Here is a 14,621-nt window from a genome sequence, read left to right on the forward strand (position 1 = left end):
ATTATTATTTATATATCTAAGTTCCTAGCTAATATATTTACCAAAATTTACAAATTTAATTTCATAAGTAACTTGGTTTGCATTGCATGCAAGTTTTTAAGTGTTATCTTTGTAGATATTTACACAAATATTTCTAATTATTTATGTAAAACATTTTATATTAAATAGAAGTGCTTCTTTCTCTTCAAACAACATTAGCACATTCTCTTCTTCATCATTAAAGAATAATCATAAAATATGATATCTACAAATTAAATTAAATTAAATTGAATTAAATTAATATTTTACATTGTCTAATTATATATAAATAATTTGAAAGGACTATTTTAGAAAATTTTAAAATTTTTTAGGAATTTTTTGAGCTTTGGGTATTATTTTGTGCTTCACTTTAGAAACTAATTTGTCCAAATTGCACACGTAGTATAAAATTTAAGAAAATTAAACTAAGTAAATTAATTAATTAAAACTGCGATAATTGGGATTAAGGCGCCCAAAACATGTAAAAATATTAGAATCTATCATCTTAACGATAAAATTTGAATTAAGAAAATTAAATTGAGTGCGAAACTATAATTATTTTGGGAAAAATGCGTATCAGCATTAAAATTTTCTGTACCAACTTAAATCTGTCCGGTACTGTGAGTGAGAAAAAGTTTAAAATTTAGAAACAATGAGAAAAATATTTAAAATAGAAACCCGGACATTTATTTTAAAGGTTTAAGCACAAAATTGAGCCAAACGAGCCAAAAATTACCAAATGGGTCCATGTTGGCCCAAATTCCAAGCCCACACATATATAAGTTCATAACTTAATGAAATTCAATATTCATCTCCCCATTTTGAGAGGGGGAAGAATAAACTCTAACTTCCATCACCTTCAAATCACCATAACTTTTACTAGAGAGCTCCGATTGACAAGCCATTTGCAGCCACAAAAAGTTTATCTCCTCCTCTTCAATTCTATCTAATTAGTTTGGTAAGTAATTTGAAATTTCAGCTCTAGTTTCTCATTCAAATCTGAATTCGCATCTTAAGCTTGGGTATTAAAGAATTTTGTTGATTTTGATGTTATAGAAATTCTCTAACTTGTGTTCTTAGTGGTTTCTATCATTAAATTCAGTGGGTAAAGGTAAGGATCCCTTTTTCTCTCTTAAGTCATCAATTTATATGTGTTCTAGTTTTGATATTGTGACAAATTGTATGATATGGTGTTAAATTGAGTAATTAGGAGCTTAATTCGATAGACTTGTGGAATTTAAACTTGGACATTAATATGAGTCATTTGGGGCTTGAAAATTTTGGAAAGGAAGCTTGGAAGCTTGAATTTGTGACATTAAGGTATGTGTTTAAGTTTTGAATAAATACTACGTAATGTGACATGAAATTCTAGGCTAGTTGACCTAGGATTATTGTTGAATTATTGTGATTGATTGTTTAGTTTAGTGCAGAAATTGTGATATGATGGATATTGATTGTTAGTTGTTGTTGTGAATTGTGAATCAAATTGTTGAGTTGGATGTGAAATTATGAAATTTTCTTATTATGGCAAGTGATATGGAAATTGAGTCGGAGGCCGTGATAGGGCAAGAAAATTCCCTACTTAGTAAGTTGAGGTAAGTGATGGTGTGATTATATTGTGATTGATAAATTGATGATGTAGAGTTGGGTAATTGATATGATTTGCTGTGAATTGTTGCTATGTTGCAATTGTTTAAAATAATGGTTGAGTTTAGCTTGATTGAGAGTTTTGGATATGGGAGTGTGATGTGTTGTTGTTGTTATGAAAGGATATATATATCATTATAAGGTTTTTATTTATTTGTAGCAATTTTTTCTCTTATTTGTGGAGGTTTATAACCCCCACCAAATGGTTTGTGGAGGTTTTTATCCTATAATTATTTATTTATTTTTAATTTTAAATCATTCATTAATCTCATCTCATTTACATATTCTCAAATTAATTTATTTTTTAATATCAAAATTTTAAAACTAAATCTTTTATAACACAATTTCTCAATATAAGACATAACTCTTGAATGCCAATTTCTATCATAAAAAAAAGCTAACCTCTTTATTTGAATCAACAATAATTAGTAAAAAAAGTACAGAATCCAGATATGATATATTACACAATGATCACCACAGTCAGACATTATTATGTATAACATATTATGAGTCTACATTCTAAAGCAACTCAGATTAGAAGCAACAAAGATGCAATAGTGATACAAACAACAGCTATGGTGACAACAATTGAACCTTGATCAAGTAATTTCTGTAAACTTGTTTTTGAGAAATGATGGTAAGTCAAATACACTGCAATCAATAATGAAATGATAGCACTTCCTTTTATGTCCCTGACAAAGACAATAACATTAAATCATTTTATGAAGAAGAGGCAATAGGTTGATGAACTTAAAACCCAAAAGGATGGATTTGCTTACCTAAATCTCATGACCTCATAAGTCACAAGGGAAAAGGATGACCAAGAGAAGTGCTAGAAATGGCAACTAAAGTTCACCTTGAAATAAAGATCCAGTAGAAAATTCTTCATTCAATTAGTTTTTGAAAGTATGAAGAACAAAATAAACATATTACAGTAAAAATAAGATATTAAGCCCATTCAAAGGTTCCAAAAATAATATGGCAAATAATATCCATGACGGTGTTTACCTAGATATTTAATGAATACTATGCTGGTACATATGATTAATCCAAAAAATAATCACTCCAGTTACTACAATTGCAACATTCTTCCTCTTCATGTTTCCATGTTCATTAGCTGCATTATGATCAAGATGCAGAACGATTACAAAATATCTTTTGCAGTATTTAATGAAGTTGTCATAAGTTTATATAGTCTCATTTACATTTAATGCTAATAAAGAAAATATATTTAGGCAGCAATTTAGCCTTTACACGTAAAAAAATTAAAGGGAATATACTATGACAATTAACATGCATCTTATCACGTCATTAGAAAATACATGGTTTTCCGAATATGGTGGTCTGATCTTAAGCAATTAAGAACTTCAATATAATTGAGGTAACCTGGGAAATTTCTCCCTAATAGAGGTATTGGTTAAAGTTAGAATCTTAAGCAATTCCATGTCTGACTCCCACTCTTTTTGGTCTAATCATTATATATTCTGCTGCTTCTATATAATCTTACAAATATGAATTGTGACAGGTGCAATTATTATTCCAACTACTAGGCCATTTAGCAAACCTTGAAGCATGAACACTTGGTAGAATGGAAAATATAATTAAAAATTACACCATTATCGAAAGTGTTGGTGTAGCGATAGAGTCACCACTCACGTACTCAAATTACTTACATCTTGACTATTGAGAAGAACCTTTTTTTTCTTTAGAATATAAAAAATACCGAGATAGCAGACACAATTACTCCTAATAAGGGTCAAAAAGCATAATAGATTCCTCCTCAAATTGGAACAGACCCAAAGAGATAATATCACTCGAAAGAGATGCAGAGAGCATAAGGACCTTATTTAAATTTCAAGCATCAGATTCAAGACTAGCAAAAAATATACCAAATTGGCATCAAGCTAAACAAAAAAGAGACGAAGACATACGCATTTCAAGCATATACCTGGATTGGCAGGTGCACATTGCCTTTTCTCTGCACTTGCAATCTCAGTACAAAGCTTTTCCATCTCACGAGTCATGGAGATTAATTTCTTCTCTATCACTTGACCATGAGCTGAGAAGTAATTAAAAAGAAGTGATTACAAGAAATTAAAGATGCAATGCAACCGTATAAGTCAATAATTAGTACCACTTTCCAGAGAATCAATAATGAATGTGCACGCGCACATACAAATATGATTTGCAAGTAGCTAAAAAAAAATCAATAAATAGGTTCTTACTCACTTTACTTTACTTTACTTGCTTCCCTTGCTAACAGATATTGGGTTTAAAATTATATCTTTGAATTATATCCTTGAATTATATCCCTTGTTTAGATCTAAATCTGTTTGAAGCTTCCCTACGATGATTCTAACTTTGCTCATCTTGTGTTCACACCAATGCAACTTCTCTTCGCTCAACTCTTTCATTCTCAGCACCCTCGACACCACCTTCAAGTCTATTATTGCCATTAACACGTCCATCTCTCGTCTTCACCCTTTCTAGGCTTTCTCTTCCTCAACCCAACATCCTTTACCTTCTTCCTCTTTTGAACCTTGCTTACATCTTATACGTTAGCACTTGTTTGATTATATAAAATATTATATGCACAAAAAAAAATCAGCCACCATATAATTTATGTATAAACATATGATGTGACAATTAACTCATATTCTATATAGATAACTGATTTTGTAACTTAATTTTAATGCAATATCTCATATTAATTAATTGAATTTAGAATTGGGAACTTGCCTTTTGATTAACTTTCTTGATTAGGCGGAGGAGTGTTGGATCAACCGTGATCCTCCGATTTCTCCAAAAGTAAGCAGCCACCATCTGACATGGTTTCTCTTTGTTAGCCTTTAGAAACTTCATGAATCCTTGAATACAATATAAGTGAATCCTGTAATAGAAATTGAGTTTAAAAAAATAAAGAAAAATAATTTATAAGTTTAATGCAGTATTTTGCATTCAAATACAATGGTAAGATACCTTAAGCACTCGATCATGTGTTGTCAACCAACAACGAAACACAAATTGTTGTATAGCAGTATGAATCTGTAATAAATGACCGCACAAATTTGGACCATCATTTAACAAATATGTATTAATACACTCAATAAGCTTGCATGATATCTTTTCCTCTTTCTTAAAGAAAGAAACCAAGATAGGACATTTTGTATCTGAGCAGAAAATAATAGTAGAGACAGAGTTAAAATAAAATGGAAGCCACACAAGAGTACCTGATCAACAAATAGATCTTAACAAACCCCTTAACAAGGTCTTCTCTTATACTATTAGGATAGTCCCTAGGAGGATTTTCCAAAAGAGAATGAAGTGCCAATATATAGCGGAAGACCTCCTCCTTAGAAGTATAATGACTATGAAGGTTGTGGTAGGCTTAGAGAAGGGGGGTTGAATCTATGCCTTTCTTTTAAGTTACTGAACTGACCCTTTAATACAATATTTGAATTCTGATTCTGTTTGAACTCAGCAGTAGAAATTTATGAGACAATTTATTTTTGTCTCATGAATATCAGAAAATAGAACAGTGCAGAGAAGAAAAAAGCTAATACCAGCATATATCCTGGTTCTGTTGCCTTGTGCTATGCAATCTACATCCATTCTCCTCCACAACAATGGAGGAATTTTCACTATAGTTAACAGTATTACATACACCAATTCCACAGGATTGACACAATTCTTTCACACTCAAGTTCTAACCTAACTTGAATTTGGCTATGCTAATACCTAACTATTCACTCTTAGTGCTAACCCAACTAAGAAAGGGATACCTTACAGGTACAAGATACAAGACACAGACATACCTAAAGAAATCTGAAAATAACTCTAGGCTTTTCTCTCAAGTGTATCACTCAGCCTCTTTCCACTCAAGGCTTTTACTTGAGCTCTCTCAATATGTCTTTTCACACAAAAAATTACAGAAAGATAAACATTAAAAAGTAAAATACAATCTGCAAAATATGAAGGAGATTGACTCTACAACAGCCTCTTTGCTATGTGATAAACCAGATTTGCAAGTCTTTGATTCAGTCCTTCATATTGGCGGAATGCCCCTTTTACTAGGAAGCACTGTCCAGTTAGATGAACTTCTTCAAAGAACACTTCTCAGAACAAAACCTCAATCCTCTGGTTATCTCTTCTTACCTTCTGAATGAACAGCAAGCTTCTTTTATCTCCTTGCATGTTGCTTGGTTCTGCTTCCTAGGTCAACTCCTTGAGTACTGTGCTTTACCAACCCACAAGCTCACTTTTTCCCATTAATCCTCACAATGGAAACTTTGTTTCTGACTTCCCTATTTTGACCGAAAGCCACATTATCACTAGAAAAAGATTTCTTCAAGGGTAAACTCAGATCTTGACCATTGAAACACAACTTGGTCCCCAAGACATATTTTCAACCATTGATGCACAGCAGTGAAAAACAGAAATCCTCTTTTCCATATAACTCAAAGTGAAGTGGCAGAACGTTGAAGATGAAGAGAAGAAGATCTGATGCATGTAAAAGGAAATGGGTTACCTTTAACCTTTACCTAAGCTTGATTTGGTTTGAAATGGATGATTAGACTTCTGCCTTTCAAGATTAGTCTTTCTCTTTCTTTCTTCTTTCATGACTAACTTAGGAACTAAGCTCTCTTTCTTACTTTTTATGAGTTCTATGATTTGACTGAGACAGAGAAAGAGAACGTTGGGTTGGTGAGAGTAAGTGAGAGGAAATTTGCTTGCTGAGTATCAAATCGGGCTTGGGTTAGATCACTTCACTTGGCCCGTTTTGATTTGTCATCTTTGTTTTCTTTTGGGCTTCGTTTGAGTTATCAACCCATCAGCCTTGTTTTATTTTCCATTCTATTTGGGCTGCTAAATTGAATTTTGGCCTGCAATATTTAATTGATAATTAGCAATATACAATTATTTATAATCAACACTAATTATTTATTTGTCCAAAAATAATGTTTATCATCACTAATTAATTTAGTTAATTTCTTAACTCAACAATCTCCCCCTTGATGACAAACATATTTAAGTAATAACCAAAAGAAATTGAATTTTAGCAAAGTTTGAAGACTTCCCTTTGATTGATGTTTCTTGCTTCAGTGTTGCTCCCCCTGCATTTATGCTCTTCTCTTCTTTCTTGTTTACATATGCTTATTTGGAACCAAACAGATACTATATACTAACCAAAGATGCAGCAAACAGTGTTTTAGCCAAAACAGAGTAGTAACAAATTAGGGTCAGGGTCAATACAGCAGCATATCATAAAGCAAGTTTCCAAACTCATGCCAAAACAATCACATCAGTAGTCAATTTAGCATTCCATCTATAGCACCTATTACTCCTCCTTTTGTCATCAAGGATGGATAAGAAGCAAGATCAACAAAAAACATCACCTTAAACCCTACAAGAGAGAGTTAGTGCATAGTCCAAAATCTGAAGGAAACTAAACTTAAGTGTAGCAGTATTTAGAGTATTACAGTCATCCAAAGCAACAAAAAAACAAGTTCAGAAGTAACAAAGTAAACAGAATTCATGAGACAAATTGACAGTAGCAGCTTCAAGTAGCAATTCTAGGCATCCGAACCATTTCCCTCCGAATCAGTTTCCTCTTCAACATTAGTGGCAGGATCTTCATCTTGGTTAAGATTATCAATGAACTTCATAAACACAGCCACTCTATTCCTTGATTTTCGAAGGAAATTCTCATGTTTGCTGGCTAGCTTTCTTTGCTCTTTGCTCATAGCAATCATGTGATTAGATTGGGAGATAAACTCCTGAACAACATCCTTGACAACATTCAGTAGAGCAGATTTTTGACTAGTAGAGATGGAGGTACCCTCAGTGGAAGGAGGAGGAGATTCATCAGGTATGAACTCTTCATCATCATCATCTAGAACCACTCTCTCAGATCGAGTAGGTCCTTTTTGCTGTTTCACTGCACCACCTCCCTTTAGATATGAATGTTTGTTTTCATAATCCTCATTGGTCAAGTCAACACCAAAATGCTCAAAAATACAAGTTAGAAACATGCCATAAGGAAGTGCTTTGTCTTTTTCACTCCTAACAGAATCAAACATGTATCTAACCATCAAATATGCAAATAAAATTTCTATTTTGGTGAGAAGGGCATATAAAACAAGAGTGTCAGTGTAGGAAACCCTTTGATATGAACCACTTTGAGGAAGTAAGATGTGGTTAACAATTCTGTGCAACTGAGGACGTTCATATCCTAGGGCTTTGTGAGTGGGTGTAATGCCATCAATCAAGGAGACATGTTCACAAATATTAGCCAAAGCATCATTGTAAGAAACACAAACTCCATTATCCCACTTAACCGAGGTGTAAGCACAAGGACCAACATCAGTATACTTCAATGAATCACTGATGGTTTCATTATTTAGTACAATATCTCTGCCCTTTACATATGAGTGAACAGTGCCTTCATGATATGTCATGTATGTTGGCATAAAATTCTTTGACCAAAAGAGGATAAATTGGTTTTTTGATGTTAAAAAGATGATTCCAGTCCAGAAATTCTAAGTTTTCAACAAAAGGAAAGCCTTTCTTTTTCAAAGTTGGTAAATCAGCAAGAAAAGAGGGGCATAAGGTACGGTACCTAATAACGCCTTCATAAAAGTAATTGTTCATGGAAGACCTAAATCTAAAAGGATTATAGTTGGAGTGTGATGTCATGAAGTGAGATTTATGAGCAAAAGGATCAATGTCAGGTTCTCTAACTGATTTAAGGGGTAGATGATGCGGTATTTTACAACCACACTTACTAACCAGCAAGTGCACCAGGTCGTACCAAGTAATACCTTACGTGAGTAAGGGTCGATCCCACGAGGATTGATGGATTAAGCAACAATAGTATTTGATAGGCTTAGTTAGACAAACAAAAATTGGTGTTGAGATGCAGTATAAAAGACATTAAACAATATAAAAAAATATTAAAGACAGGCAGATAAATAAATTGGGAAGAAAGTATGGAGAAGATAGTTAAGGTTTCAGAGTTATCTATTTTTCCGGATTAACTTTTCTTACTATCTAATTTAATTATGCAGGATTCAATTTATGGCAAATTGTATGTGACTAGACCCTAATTCCTTAGACCTTCCTAGTCTCCTCTAAAATTCATTAACTGCCAATTCCTTGGTCAATTAATTCCAATTAGAGGGTGATAATCAATTTCTAGTTTATATACCACAGAAATTCTAATTACCCAAAAATAAAAGGATTATATGTCACGTATCCCGTTAAATCCAGATAATTAAAATTTAGGAGAAATTGTTTTCAAGCTGTTGTTCAAGTAAAGAGCTTTTCCAAGTTTTACAAGAACTCAAATAGAAAGAGGGTCATACTTCCGTTCCACCCAAATTCATAAAATAAAGAGCGAAAACAATTCTTAAATTATAAATCCATACATAAATTAAAATAGAAAAAGTAATAAAATCAATCCATAGAAATAGACAGAGCTCCTAACCTTAACAGTGGAGGTTTAGTTGCTCATGGAAAAGAAAATAAGGATTCAGGTAAAAATGTACAGAGTTACAATCTGATGGCATCAGATCCCTTTTTATAACTAATCCTAATAAATTTAAAATCTAATATTTAAAATTAAACTTAAAATAATATCTTTTCCTAATTTAATATTTGAATTTAAATTTGAATTAATTAACAGATCTTCAGTTGATGGGTGGGGACCACTTGTTCTGTCCATTCTGCAGCTTCTAATCTGTGTTTTTGGGGCTGAAAATTGAGTTAAACAGCCCAGAAATTGCCCCAACATTTTTCTGCGTTTTCTGCACGTGGCGCATGTGACGCGTCCGCGTCGTCCACGCGTTCGCGTCATTTGTGCAGATTCCAGTCCACGCGATCGCGTCATTGTGATTTCCTCCATTTCGCGCGGTCGCGTGAGCCATGCGTCCGCGTGGGTATTCGCTGGTCATCTCCTTGGCTTCTTCTCTTTCTCTGCAGAAACTCCATCAAATTCCGCCAAATGCTACCTAAAATAAAAAGTATTGTACAAAACTCAAAATAGCATCCATAGTGGCTAAAATATAATTAATTCTTAATTAAATTCAACAATTTAGATGCAAATTCACTAAAAAAAGATAGACAAGATGCTCACGCATCACAACACCAAACTTAAACTGTTGCTTGTCCTCAAGCAACCAAAACTAATATAAGCTTAGGATGTGAATTTGCATGAGAATGAGAGTTCGATTAAGCCCATGTTTTCTCTTATAGTGGGGTTTATAACTGCAATCCTGAACAGTTTTGGCATCTCTCTTTATCCTTTGAAGTTCAGAATGATTGGCATCCATAGGAACTCAGAATTCAGATAGTGTTATTGATTTTCCTAGTTCAGTATGTTGATTCTTGAGCACAGCTACTTTATGAGTCTTGGCTGTGACCCTAAGCATTTTGTTTTCCAGTATTACCACCGGATACATAAATGCCACAGACACATAACTGGGTGAACCTTTTCAGATTGTGACTCAGCTTTGCTAAAGTCTCCAGTTAGAGGTGCCAAGAGTTCTTAAGCACACTCTTTTTGCCTTGGACCACGACTTTAACCGCTCAGTCTCAAGCTTTTCACTTGACACCTTCACGCCACAAGCACATGGTTAGGGACATCTTGATTTAGCCGCTTAGGCCAGGATTTTATTCCTTTGGGCCCTCCTATCCATCAATTCTCAAAGCCTTGGATCCTTTTTACCCTTTGCCTTTTAGTTTAAAGGGTTATTGGCTTTTTCTGCTTGCTTTTTCTTTTCTTTTTTTTTATTTAAATTTTTTTTGCAAGCTTTGTGTTTTTCACTGCTTTTTCTTGCTTCAAGAATCAATTTTATGATTTTTCAGATTATCAATAACATTTTTCTTTTTCATCATTCTTTCAAGAGCCAACAATTTTAACATTCATAAACTTCACTATCAAAAATTATGCACTGTTCATGTCATGCTTTCAGAATCACAGAAAATACCACCACATTTAAGTAAATCCGACTATTTTTAAAATTAACTCAATTTCTCATGCAATACATCACTTCTTTTTCTTTTTGATTTCAAGTTTAGTGGGCAATACATGAGACATCTTTTAGAATTAAAGTACTTAACAGAAAAATTAAACTATAACCTATGAATCTACTAATAAAGGATCATGCAATAAACAAAACAAAGTAGCAGGAAACCGGAACATAACATAGAAAAAGAGGGGAGGAATAAAAAATGAAAGGAACTCAACCACCTTAATTATCCTAGAGGTTGCTTTATTCTTCAGGTTGTGCTCTTTCGCGAAGATGATTCGCCTCCCTTTTGTACTTGAAAGCCTATAAGCACAGCGTCAACACCAAACTTAAAGGTTTGCTTGTCCTCAAGCAAAGAAGAACTGAAAATAGAAGAGACAAATATTAAAATGAAAGAAAAAAAATAAAAGGATAAGAGAGTAAGAGAGAATTAGGATTGGGAGAGAGAGAAAGAAAACTGGGCGGCGCAAGCGACGCGTTCGCGTACGTCGCAGAACTTCCTTAATGTCGCGTCAGCGTCAGGCACGTGATCGCGTGCCCTGGGTTTTGCGCGATTCGCGCAAAGCCAGCCGCACGCCCGCGTGACTTTCTGTTCGCATGGCTTGGGAGCCAAATCTTCATACGACGCGGACGCGTGGATGGCTGTTTAGTCAAATGACGCGTACACGTGGGGACGCGTCCGCGTGGGCAATTTTGTGTTTGTAGCACATTTCCAGCCCCAAGCCAGCACAACTCTCTGCCAAAACACCTTTTACGTCGATTCTGTGGGTCACGCGTTCGCGTGAGCGACGCGGACGCGTGGGTGGCGAAAATCACAAGCGACGCGAATGCGTGAGGCACGCGTTCGCGTGGGATCATTTGTGCGAAAGGCATAAGTCCAGCGCCACTCCTGCGCAACTCTCTGTAACTTTATATATATATATTTTTTTTTCTCGCACCCCTAGATGACGCGTTCGCGTCAGCGACGCTGGCGCGTCGGTGGCTTCGTTTTTTTTTTTAAATATAGCTTGAGGTGTTCGCTTCCTGGAAGAACATAGTTGCATGATCAGAAAATTAGTAAGAACTCAAAAAATAAAATAAAATAACTAAGAAAACTACTACTACGAAAAATAGCTAAAATACGAAATTATCGGGTTGCCTCCCGGCAAGCGCTTCTTTATCGTCACTAGCTTGACGGTCAGCTCCTCTAAGGAGGAGGATCATAGGGGCTCAGCTCTTCACCCCTTACTTTGAACTTCTTTCCCGCGTCTCCATAACGTAGCTCAATATGCTCTAGAGAGAGGATTCTGATTACTATATAAACCCATGCTGGATTGCTGGTCAACACCACCTTCATTCCTGGAGAGAAACCTTCAGTGGGGATCTTTTTGTTTCTCCATCCTCTGGGTATTTTTTTCTTTTTGGGGACCTCCTCCTTGGTGGATGATGCAGTTCCAACACCAAACTTAGATTTGATGTCAGGCTTCATAGATTTGTCTGCCATCTGTAATGCTATCCTTGTGGGTTGTGCCTCTTGGATTTGCAGCTTCTTCATCACAGATAAGGGCATTAGATTTATGCTTGCCCCTAGATCACATAGGGCTTTGTCAAAGGTTGTGCTCCCAATGGTGCATGGAATTTGAAAGCTCCCTGGATCTGGCATCTTCCTTGGCAAGTTATTCTGAATGACAGCACTACATTCCTTAGTCAGGACTACTGTCTCATCTCCCTTTAAACGCTTTTTCTTTGACAACAGCTCCTTCATGAACTTGACATAGATAGGCATTTGCTCCAAAACCTCAGCAAAAGGAATATTTATTTCCAGCTTTCTGAAGACTTCCAAGAACTTTGAAAACTGTTTGTCCTTGGTCTCCTTTTGAAGTCTCTGAGGATATGGCATTTTAGGCTTGTACTCAGGAGCCTTTGGCAAAGTAGGATAAGTGTCAAGAGAGTCTGGGAATGGGTTGTCCGCACGCTTTGGAGGGGCGTGCTCTACTTCTTCCTTCTTCTCATTTGGAGTTTCTTTTTCAACTATATCTTCATTGACCTTGGTCTCAGAGCCAGCTACTTTACCACTTCTCAATTGAATACCCTTGCAATCTTCTCCTAGGTTCACCACTGTATCACCTTGAAATGTACTTACAGACCTCTCAAGTAATTGCTTGCTCATTTGGCCCACTAGTACCTCTAAGTTTCTAATAGAGGCTCTGGTTTCCTGTATAACTTGTGCTTCTGTACTTGCCACTTGTTCACTTATTACGGTGATAGCCTTGCATTTCTCTCTTGGATTTGGAATTGTGTTACCAGGAAGGCTATTAGTGGTCCTCTGATCAATTTCATTAACCTTTGTGGCTAATTGACCCATTTGAATCTTCAAGTTCTTGATGGATGCTTTAGTTTCCTGTCTAAAACCTGTCAATATTGCTTCCAAATCATTGTTCTGCTGGAAATCGCCCTGAGAACTATTGTTGAAGTTATGAGGTCTCTGAGGTTGGTCCCTCCACCCAAAGTTTGGGTGATTTCTCTATCCCTGATTGTATGTTTTAGAATATGGATCATTGTTGGAATTTCTAGGACCACTCCCCATGTAATTCACCTGTTCATAAGAAGGTTGAGCATAATCATGATTATCATTTTGAACAAATTTACCTGCCATGTCATAGGAGATTTCTTGTGGTGAATTTTGTGTGTTGATAGCTGAGACTTGCATGCCACCCATCTGTTGAGTAAGTAGATTTATTTGTTGAGACATCAGCTTGTTCTGAGCAAGAAGAGCATTAATAGCTTCTACTTCCAACACGCCTCTCTTCTGAGGGGTCTCAAAGTTTACAAGATTCCTGTTAGATGAGTATAAATATTGGTTGCTTGCAACCAATTTAATCAGCTCAATAGTCTCTTCTGGTGTCTTCTTCTTGTGTAGTGAACCACCTGCAGAAGTGTCTAGGCTCATCTTGGACATCTCACCCAAACCTTCATAAAAAATATCTAGTTGGGTCCATTTGGAGAACATGTCTGGAGGGCATTGCCTAGTCAGTAGCTTGTATCTCTCCCAAGCTTCATAACGAGTTTCACCCTCCTTTTGTCTGAAGGTCTGAACCTCCAACCTAAGCTTAGTCAGCTTCTTTGGTGGGAAAAATTTAGTGAGAAACTCCGTAACAACCTTTTCCCAAGTATTCAGACTCTCCTTTGGTTGGGAATCTAGCCATAGCTTTGCTTTATCCCTCAGAGCAAATGGGAAAAGCATGAGTTTGTACACCTCTGGGTTCACTCCATTTGTCTTCACAGTATCACATATCTGCAAAAAATCAGAAATAAACTGATTTGGGTCTTCATGAGGAAGTCCATGATATTGGCAGTTTTGTTGCACCAGGGTGACCAGTTGTGGCTTCAACTCAAAGTTGTTTGCAGTTATAGGAGGCACCACAATACTTTTTTCATATAGATCCGCAGTAGGGGCAGAATAAGAGCCAAGCACTCTTCTCTGCTGATCATCCCCATTCGGATTTACCACATTGGCATTAGCATTATTATTTGCCATAGTGGATTCTGCAGCCTTGCAAAGTCTTGCTTGTTGTAAACGTCGCCTGAAAGTTCTTTCAGGTTCAGGATCAAAGTCTAAGAGATGTTCTTTGTCTCTATTTCTGTGCATACATAAGCAGAAAACAAGAAAAAATGGGACTCTCTACGTTAGAGTGCAGAGAAGTCCCTGTGAGGTAACCTGTGTAAAATAATAAAATAAAAATACTAACTAAGTAAATAAATAAAATTTCAAAAATAATAATTGAAAATAAATAAAAATTTCAAAAATTTAAAAGAAAAAAAAACAAAAAAATTAAAATACCGGCAATGGCGCCAAAAACTTGATGCGGTATTTTACAACCACACTTACTAACCGGCAAGTGCACCGGGTCGTACCAAGTAATACCTTACGTGAGTAAGGGTCGATCC

At 35.6% G+C, this 14,621-nt stretch overlaps 1 long non-coding RNA gene across 1 annotated transcript; it reads right to left on the bottom strand.

Moving 5' to 3' along the window:
- LOC110264534 lies at positions 2,067-4,889 on the bottom strand. Its single transcript, XR_002350714.1, has 4 exons — positions 4,645-4,889; positions 3,614-4,555; positions 2,445-2,782; positions 2,067-2,357 (listed from the first exon to the last, which is right to left on the bottom strand). It is a non-coding gene; the product is annotated as an uncharacterized LOC110264534 (long non-coding RNA).

Source organism: Arachis ipaensis, chromosome B07, assembly GCF_000816755.2.
Source record: "Arachis ipaensis cultivar K30076 chromosome B07, Araip1.1, whole genome shotgun sequence".
NCBI lineage: Eukaryota > Viridiplantae > Streptophyta > Magnoliopsida > Fabales > Fabaceae > Arachis > Arachis ipaensis.